Here is a 10,015-nt window from a genome sequence, read left to right as displayed (position 1 = left end):
GTGTTCTGGAAGCTTCGTGGAAAAATAGGATGCTCGGGCCTTGATTTCGTCCGATTCCGAGAATATTTCCTTACTAGGATTTCGGAACCAAAAACAGCAGAAAACGAGAACCGGCCCTTCGGCATCTCGTCAATAGGTTAGTTCCGGAAAATGCATAATAATGACATAAAGTATGCATAAAACATGTAGATATCATCAATAATGTGGCATGGAACATAAGAAATTATCGATACGTCGGAGACGTATCAGCATCCCCAAGCTTAGTTCTCGCTCGTCCCGAGCAGGTAAACGATAACAAAGAAAATTTCTGGAGTGACATGCCATCATAACCTTGATCATACTATTGTAAGCATATGTAATGAATGCAGTGATCAAAACAATGGTAATGACATGAGTAAACAACTGAATCATAAAGCAAAGACTTTTCATGAATAGTACTTCAAGACAAGCATCAATAAGTCTTTCATAAGAGTTAACTCATAAAGCAATAATTCAAAGTAAAGGTATTGAAGCAACACAAAGGAAGATTAAGTTTCAGCGGTTGCTTTCAACTTATAACATATATATCTCATGGATAGTTGTCAATGCAAAGCAATATAACAAGTGCAATAAGCAAGTATGTAAGAATCAATGCACAGTTCACACAAGTGTTTGCTGCTTGAGGTGGAGAGAGATAGGTGAACTGACTCAACATAAAAGTAAAAGAATGGCCCTTCGCAGAGGGAAGCATTGATTGCTATATTTGTGCTAGAGCTTTGGTTTTGAAAACATAAAGAGAGCATAAAAGTAAAATTTTGAGAGGTGTTTGTTGTTGTCAACGAATGGTAGTGGGCACTCTAACCCCTTGCCGGACAAACCTTCAAAGAGCGGCTCCCATGAATTATTTTTATTTTTGGGTGGCACTCCTTCCAACCTTTCTTTCACAAACCATGGCTAACCGAATCCTCGGGTGCACTGCCAACAATCTCATACCATGAAGGAGTGCCTTTTTATTTTAGTTTTATTATGATGAAACTCCTCCCCACCTTTGCTTTCTCAAGCCATGGCTAACCGAATCCTTCGGGTGCCGTCCAACAATCACATACCATGGAGGAGTGTCTATTTAGGTTAATTAATTTGGGACTGGGAATCCCATTGCCAGCTCTTTTTGCAAAATTATTGGATAAGCGGATGAAGCCACTAGTCCATTGGTGAAAGTTGCCCAACAAGAATGAAAGATAAACACCACATACTTCCTCATGAGCTATAAAACATTGACACAAATCAGAGGTGATAAATTTTGAATTATTTAAAGGTAGCACTCAAGCAATTTACTTTGGAATGGCGGAGAAATACCATGTAGTAGGTAGGTATGGTGGACACAAATGGCATAGTGGTTGGCTCAAGGATTTTGGATGCATGAGAAGTATTCCCTCTCGATACAAGGTTTAGGCTAGCAAAGTTATTTGAAACAAACACAAGGATGAACCGGTGCAGCAAAACTCACATAAAAGACATATTGTAAACATTATAAGACTCTACACCGTCTTCCTTGTTGTTCAAACTCTTTACTAGGAATTATCTAGACCTTAGAGAGACCAATTATGCAAACCAAATTTTAGCAAGCTCTATGTATTTCTTCATTAATGGGTGCAAAGTATATGATGCAAGAGCTTAAACATGAGCACAACAATTGCCAAGTATCACATTATCCAAGACATTTTACCAATTACTACATGTAGCATTTTCCGTTTCCAACCATATAACAATGAACGAAGCAGTTTCAACCTTCGCCATGAACATTAAAAGATAAGAACACATGTGTTCATATGAACCAGCGGAGCGTGTCTCTCTCCCACACAAGCATGTATTTATTCATAGAACGAAAATAAAAGCACACAGACGCTCCAAGTAAAGCACATAAGATGTGACCGAATAAAAATATAGTTTCAAGAGAAGAAACCTGATAATTTGTCGATGAAGAAGGGGATGCCTTGGGCATCCCCAAGCTTAGATGCTTGAGTCTTCTTGGAATATGCAGGGATGAACCACCGGGGCATCCCCAAGCTTAGACTTTTCACTCTTCTTGATCATAGTATATCATCCTCCTCTCTTGACCCTTGAAAACTTCCTCCACACCAAACTCGAAACAAACTCATTAGAGGGTTAGTGCATAATCAAAAATTCACATGTTCGGAGGTGACACAATAATTCTTAACACTTCGGACATTGCACAAAGCTACTGGAAGTTAATGGAACAAAGAAATCCATCCAACACAGCAAAAGAGGCAATGCGAAATAAAAGGCAGAATCTGTCAAAACAGAACAGTCCGTAAAGACGAATTTTAAAGAGGCACCATACTTGCTCAGATGAAAATGCCCAAATTGAATGAAAGTTGCGTACATATCTGAGGATCACTCACGTAAATTGGCATAATTTTCTGAGTTACCTACAGAGAATTAGGCCCAGATTCGTGACAGAAAAGAAATCTGTTTCTGCGCAGTAATCCAAATCTAGTATGAACCTTACTATCAACGACCTTACTTGGCACAACAATGCAACAAAACTAAGATAAGGAGAGGTTGCTACAATAGTAACAACTTTTAAGACACAAATACAAAACAAAAGTACTGTAGCAAAATAAACACATGGGTTATCTCCCAAGAAGTTCTTTCTTTATAGCAGTTTTAATGATGCGCTCGCAAGAAATAGTATTTGAAGCAAAAGAGAGCATCAAGAAGCAAATTCAAAACATATTTAAGTCTAACATGCTTCCTATGAAAAGGAATCTTGTAAATAAACAAGTTCATGAAGCATAATGCAACAAGCATAGAAAGATAAAACAAGTGCAGCTTCAAGATTTTCGAAAAAAGAGAGGTGTTTTAGTAACATGAAAATTTCTACAACCATATTTTCCTCTCTCATAATAAAATCCAGTAGCATCATGAGCAAACTCAACAATATAACTATCAAATGAAACATTCTTATCATGAGTCTCATGCATAAAATTATTACTCTCCACATAAGCATAATAAATTTTATTAGTTGTAGTGGGAGCAAATTCAACAAAGTAGCTATCATTATTATTCTCATCAAGTGTAGGAGGCATAGTATAATCATAATAAACTTCATCCTCCATAGTAGGTGGCACCAAAAGACCACTATCATTATAATCATCATAAATAGGAGGCAAAGTATCATCAAAGAAAATTTTCTCCTCAATGCTTGGGGGACTAAAAATATCATGAAAACCAGCTTCCCCAAGCTTAGAACTTTCTATATCATTAGCAACAATGGTATTCAAAGTGTTCATACTAATATGTTCCATGGGTTTTTTAATTTTCGCATCAAACCATCCATGTCTTAAATCAGGAAATAGAATAAGAAGCTCATTGTTGTCCATTATGCCAAACTAGTGTAAACAAGAAACAAAAAGATGCAATTGCAGGATCTAAAGGAAATAGCTTCGAACACACACACACAACGGCAACAGAAAAGTACTTTACCTGGGACCGGAGTATGAGTGCCTTTTACCTTTCCTCCCCGGCAACGGCGCCAGAAAAGTGGCTAGTTGCCGGGGTCCGGTGTGTGTGTGCCGTTTACCTTTCCTCCCCGGCAACGGTGCCAGAAAAGTGCTTGATGTCTACGGGTGCTTCTATTCTTGTAGACAGTGTTGGGCCTCCAAGAGCAGAGGTTTGTAGAACAGCAGCAAGTTTCCCTTAAGTGGATCACCCAAGGTTTATCGAACTCGGGGAGGAAGAGGTCAAAGATATCCCTCTCAAGCAACCCTGCAACCACAAAGCAAGAAGTCTCTTGTGTCCCCAACACACCTAATAGGTGCACTAGTTCGGCGAAGAGATAGTGAAATACGGGTGGTATGAATAAGTATGAGCAGTAGTAACGGCACCAGAAAAGTGCTTGCTGGCGTGTAGTTGATGGTGGTAATATTGCGGACAATACAGATGCAGTAGAACAGTAAACAAGCAGCGATAGCAATATTTAGGAACAAGGCCTAGGGATCATACTTTCACTAGTGGACACTCTCAACTTTGATCACATAACAGAATAAATAAATAGATGCTAGACTCTACACTCTCTTGTTGGATGATGAACACCACTAAGCGTGTAGGATTACACGAACCCTCAATGCCGGAGTTAACAAGCTCCACAATATTCGATGTTCATATTTAAATAACCTTAGAGTGCACGACGGATCAACACAACTAAACCAAGTACTAACATAGCATGCACATCTGTCACCTTCACACTACGAAAGGAGGAATAGATCACATCAATACTATCATAGCAATAGTTAACTTCATAATCTACAAGAGATCACAATCATAGCCTACGCCAAGTACTACACGATGCACACACCTGTCACCATTACACCGTGCGGGAGGAATAAACTACTTTAATAACATCACTAGAGTAGCACACGGATAAATTGTGATACAAAACACATTGCAATCATAAAGAGATATAAATAAGCACTTCACTATGCCATTCATAACAGTGAATAAGTATTCTGTGAAATATAGCCTAAGAGACCCACACGGTGCACACACACTGTCACCTTTACACACGTGGGACAAGGAGTCTCCGGAGATCACATAAGTAAAATCCACTTGACTAGCACAATGACATCTAGATTACAAGCATCATCATATGAATCTCAATCATGTAAGGCAGCTCATGAGATTATTGTATTGAAGCACATAGGAGAGAGATTAACCACATAGCTACCGGTACAGCCCCGAGCCTCGATGGAGAACTACTCCCTCCTCATGGGAGACAGCAGCGGTGATGAAGATGGCGGTGGCGTCGATGGAGGAGCCTTCCGGGGCACTTCCCCGTCCCGGCGGCGTGCCGGAACAGAGACTCCTGTCCCCCAGATCTTGGCTTCGCGATGGCGGCGGCTCTGGAAGGTTTCTTGTACCGTGGATTTTTTTCGTCTCGAGGTTTTAGGTCAGGGACCTTTTTATAGGCGAAGAGGCGGAGTCGGAGAGTCGACGAGGCGGTGACACACTAGGGGGGGCCCCCCCCTAGGCCGCGCCGCCCTGTCATCTGGGGGCCCAGTGGCCCCCCCTCGGCGACTCTCGGGTGTTCTGGAAGCTTCGTGGAAAAATAGGATGCTGGGCCTTGATTTCGTCCGATTCCGAGAATATTTCCTTACTAGGATTTCTGGAACCAAAAACAGCGAGAAAACGAGAGCTGGCCCTTCGGCATCTCGTCAATAGGTTAGTTCCGGAAAACGCATAATAATGACATAAAGTATGCATAAAACATGTAGATATCATCAATAATGTGGCATGGAACATAAGAAATTATCGATACGTCGGAGACGTATCAGCATCCCCAAGCTTAGTTCCTGCTCGTCCCGAGCAAGTAAACGATAACAAAGAAAATTTCTGGAGTGACATGCCATCATAACCTTGATCATACTATTGTAAGCATATGTAATGAATGCGGTGATCAAAACAATGGTAATGACATGAGTAAACAACTGAATCATAAAGCAAAGACTTTTCATGAATAGTACTTCAAGACAAGCATCAATAAGTCTTTCATAAGAGTTAACTCATAAAGCAATAATTCAAAGTAAAGGTATTGAAGCAACACAAAGGAAGATTAAGTTTCAGCGGTTGCTTTCAACTTATAACATGTATATCTCATGGATAGTTGTCAATGCAAAGCAATATAACAAGTGCAATAAGCAAGTATGTAAGAATCAATGCACAGTTCACACAAGTGTTTGCTTGCTTGAGGTGGAGAGAGATAGGTGAACTGACTCAACATAAAAGTAAAAGAATGGCCCTTCGCGAGAGGAAGCATTGATTGCTATATTTGTGCTAGAGCTTTGGTTTTGAAAACATAAAGAGAGCATAAAAGTAAAATTTTGAGAGGTGTTTGTTGTTGTCAACGAATGGTAGTGGGCACTCTAACCCCCTTGCCGGACAAACCTTCAAAGAGCGGCTCCCATGAATTATTTTTATTTTTGGGTGGCACTCCTTCCAACCTTTCTTTCACAAACCATGGCTAACCGAATCCTCGGGTGCCTGCCAACAATCTCATACCATGAAGGAGTGCCTTTTTATTTTAGTTTTATTATGATGAAACTCCTCCCCACCTTTGCTTTCTCAAGCCATGGCTAACCGAATCCTTCGGGTGCCGTCCAACAATCACATACCATGGAGGAGTGTCTATTTAGGTTAATTAATTTGGGACTGGGAATCCCATTGCCAGCTCTTTTTGCAAAATTATTAGATAAGCGGATGAAGCCACTAGTCCATTGGTGAAAGTTGCCCAACAAGAATGAAAGATAAACACCACATACTTCCTCATGAGCTATAAAACATTGACACAAATCAGAGGTGATAAATTTTGAATTATTTAAAGGTAGCACTCAAGCAATTTACTTTGGAATGGCGGAGAAATACCATGTAGTAGGTAGGTATGGTGGACACAAATGGCATAGTGGTTGGCTCAAGGATTTTGGATGCATGAGAAGTATTCCCTCTCGATACAAGGTTTAGGCTAGCAAAGTTATTTGAAACAAACACAAGGATGAACCGGTGCAGCAAAACTCACATAAAAGACATATTGTAAACATTATAAGACTCTACACCGTCTTCCTTGTTGTTCAAACTCTTTACTAGGAATTATCTAGACCTTAGAGAGACCAATTATGCAAACCAAATTTTAGCAAGCTCTATGTATTTCTTCATTAATGGGTGCAAAGTATATGATGCAAGAGCTTAAACATGAGCACAACAATTGCCAAGTATCACATTATCCAAGACATTTTACCAATTACTACATGTAGCATTTTCCGTTTCCAACCATATAACAATGAACGAAGCAGTTTCAACCTTCGCCATGAACATTAAAAGATAAGAACACATGTGTTCATATGAACCAGCGGAGCGTGTCTCTCTCCCACACAAGCATGTATTTATTCATAGAACGAATATAAAAGCACACATACGCTCCAAGTAAAGCACATAAGATGTGACCGAATAAAAATATAGTTTCAAGAGAAGAAACCTGATAATTTGTCGATGAAGAAGGGGATGCCTTGGGCATCCCCAAGCTTAGATGCTTGAGTCTTCTTGGAATATGCAGGGATGAACCACCGGGGCATCCCCAAGCTTAGACTTTTCACTCTTCTTGATCATAGTATATCATCCTCCTCTCTTGACCCTTGAAAACTTCCTCCACACCAAACTCGAAACAAACTCATTAGAGGGTTAGTGCATAATCAAAAATTCACATGTTCAGAGGTGACACAATCATTCTTAACACTCCTGGACATTGCACAAAGCTACTTGGAAGTTAATGGAACAAAGAAATCCATCCAACACGAGCAAAAGAGGCAATGCGAAATAAAAGGCAGAATCAGTCAAAACAGAACGGTCCGTAAAGACGAATTTTAAAGAGGCACCGGACTTGCTCAGATGAAAATGCCCAAATTGAATGAAAGTTGCGTACAAATCTGAGGATCACTCACGTAAATTGGCATAATTTTCTGAGTTACCTACGAGAGAATTAGGCCCAGATTCGTGACAGAAAAGAAATGCTGTTTCTACGCAGATAATCCAAATCTAGTATGAACCTTACTATCAACGACCTTACTTGGCACAACAATGCAACAAAACTAAGATAAGGAGAGGTTGCTACAATAGTAACAACTTTTAAGACACAAATACAAAACAAAAGTACTGTAGCAAAATAAACACATGGGTTATCTCCCAAGAAGTTCTTTCTTTATAGCCATGAGCTGGTTTAATGATGCGCTCGCAAGAAATAGTATTTGAAGCAAAAGAGAGCATCAAGAAGCAAATTCAAAACATATTTAAGTCTAACATGCTTCCTATGAAAAGGAATCTTGTAAATAAACAAGTTCATGAAGCATAATGCAACAAGCATAGAAAGATAAAACAAGTGCGGCTTCAAGATTTTAGGAAAAAGAGAGGTGTTTTAGTAACATGAAAATTTCTACAACCATATTTTCCTCTCTCATAATAATATCCAGTAGCATCATGAGCAAACTCAACAATATAACTATCAAATGAAACATTCTTATCATGAGTCTCATGCATAAAATTATTACTCTCCACATAAGCATAATCAATTTTATTAGTTGTAGTGGGAGCAAATTCAACAAAGTAGCTATCATTATTATTCTCATCAAGTGTAGGAGGCATAGTATAATCATAATAAACTTCATCCTCCATAGTAGGTGGCACCAAAAGACCACTATCATTATAATCATCATAAATAGGAGGCAAAGTATCATCAAAGAAAATTTTCTCCTCAATGCTTGGGGGACTAAAAATATCATGAAAACCAGCTTCCCCAAGCTTAGAACTTTCTATATCATTAGCAACAATGGTATTCAAAGTGTTCATACTAATATGTTCCATGGTTTTTTTAATTTTCGCATCAAACCATCCATGTCTTAAATCAGGAAATAGAATAAGAAGCTCATTGTTGTCCATTATGCCAAACTAGTGTAAACAAGAAACAAAAAGATGCAATTGCGGGATCTAAAGGAAATAGCTTCGAACACACACACAACGGCAACAGAAAAGTACTTTACCTGGGACCGGAGTATGAGTGCCTTTTACCTTTCCTCCCCGGCAACGGCGCCAGAAAAGTGGCTAGTTGTCGGGGTCCGGTGTGTGTGTGCCGTTTACCTTTCCTCCCCGGCAACGGCGCCAGAAAAGTGCTTGATGTCTACGGGTGCTTCTATTCTTGTAGACAGTGTTGGGCCTCCAAGAGCGAGAGGTTTGTAGAACAGCAGAAAGTTTCCCTTAAGTGGATCACCCAAGGTTTATCGAACTCAGGGAGGAAGAGGTCAAAGATATCCCTCTCAAGCAACCCTGCAACCACAAAGCAAGAAGTCTCTTGTGTCCCCAACACACCTAATAGGTGCACTAGTTCGGCGAAGAGATAGTGAAATACAGGTGGTATGAATAAGTATGAGCAGTAGTAACGGCACCAGAAAAGTGCTTGCTTGGCGTGTAGTTGATGGTGGTAATATTGCGGACAATACGAGATGCGATGAGAACGGTAAACAAGCAGCGATAGCGATATTTAGGAACAAGGCCTAGGGATCATACTTTCACTAGTGGACACTCTCAACTTTGATCACATAACAGAATAAATAAATAGATGCTAGACTCTACACTCTCTTGTTGGATGATGAACACCACTAACTGTGTAGGATTACACGAACCCTCAATGCCGGAGTTAACAAGCTCCACAATATTCGATGTTCATATTTAAATAACCTTAGAGTGCATGACGGATCAACACAACTAAACCAAGTACTAACATAGCATGCACTACTTGTCACCTTCACACTACGAAAGGAGGAATAGATCACATCAATACTATCATAGCAATAGTTAACTTCATAATCTACAAGAGATCACAATCATAGCCTACGCCAAGTACTACACGATGCACACACTTGTCACCATTACACCGTGCGGGAGGAATAAACTACTTTAATAACATCACTAGAGTAGCACACAGAAAAATTGTGATACAAAACACATTGCAATCATAAAGAGATATAAATAAGCACTTCACTATGCCATTCATAACGGTGAATAAGTATTCGTTAAATATAGCCTAAGAGACCCACACGGTGCACACACTTGTCACCTTTACACACGTGGGACAAGGAGTCTCCGGAGATCACATAAGTAAAATCCACTTGACTAGCACAATGACATCTAGATTACAAGCATCATCATATGAATCTCAATCATGTAAGGCAGCTCATGAGATTATTGTATTGAAGCACATAGGAGAGAGATTAACCACATAGCTACCGGTACAGCCCCGAGCCTCGATGGAGAACTACTCCCTCCTCATGGGAGACAACAGCGGTGATGAAGATGGCGGTGGTGTCAATGGAGGAGCCTTCCGGGGGCACTTCCCCGTCCCGGCGGCGTGCCGGAACAGAGACTCCTGTCCCCCAGATCTTGGCTTCGCGATGGCGGTGGCTGCGGAAGGTTTCTC

This window comes from Lolium rigidum, chromosome 6, assembly GCF_022539505.1.
Source record: "Lolium rigidum isolate FL_2022 chromosome 6, APGP_CSIRO_Lrig_0.1, whole genome shotgun sequence".
NCBI classification, from domain to species: Eukaryota; Viridiplantae; Streptophyta; class Magnoliopsida; order Poales; family Poaceae; genus Lolium; species Lolium rigidum.
This window is presented reverse-complemented; position numbering follows the sequence as displayed.